This window comes from Alligator sinensis, unplaced genomic scaffold (assembly GCF_000455745.1).
Source record: "Alligator sinensis unplaced genomic scaffold, ASM45574v1 scaffold446_1, whole genome shotgun sequence".
Classification (NCBI taxonomy): Eukaryota; Metazoa; Chordata; order Crocodylia; family Alligatoridae; genus Alligator; species Alligator sinensis.
The window spans coordinates 350,785-351,593 of NW_005843090.1; positions in this window are offsets into that span (position 1 = coordinate 350,785).

Genomic DNA, 809 nt, shown 5'->3' on the forward strand with positions numbered 1-809 from the left:
TGCGGGACCCCACTGCCCACACCCTTCCAGGTCGAAGCCGACCCATCCACCACGACTCTCTGGGTGCGACCCTCCAGCCAATTCGCCACCCACCGGACTGTGTAGTCATCAAGGTGGCACGCTGCCCAGCCCACAGGGCTTGCTGGCCTCCACGCCCCGGTGAGGGCAGGTTCCCTTTTCACATTCACATCACAGGGGAAAGGATCGTGGATACAAACATTTGTATAATATATATATTTATTTGTAAGATTGACTTTTATTAGTAGATGTTTAGGATTGTAAATCCAAAAAAAAGCTGACAAAGCCGGTAGGGAAATACAGAGCGCCCAGGCGAGGGACTAAGTGCATATATACTACACTACATCATTTATATACTACATTTATTGTCCCCATGTTTGTCCCTTGGCACAGATCCTCAGCATGTGTACATCAGTAAATGTGCCAAGTTGGTTCCCTTCCAGGAAGAAAGAGGATAGATGCACACAACCCCGTTACAATGGTCCACAATGGTGGGAGAAGTGGTCCAAAGAAAAAGTGTCTCAGTCCCTATACAGTCTCATCGTGGGGGTCCTCTTCGGGTGGAGCAGGGTCGTCCGTCGCTGAAGGATCCTCTCGAAGTGAAGGTCCGTCTGGTGCAAGGGGGGGTTCAGGCGGTCCCCTCTGGGTCCGGTCCGGCGGCGGTTCGTCTGGTGGGGTCGGTGTACTGGCGGTGGCGTGTGACGTGCTCAATGTAGTTGTCGCGGGACCACCGGATGGTGTCGGCCACCATGAGGCAGCGCATGAGCTTGGCGTAGCGGCGGGGGGCGCCG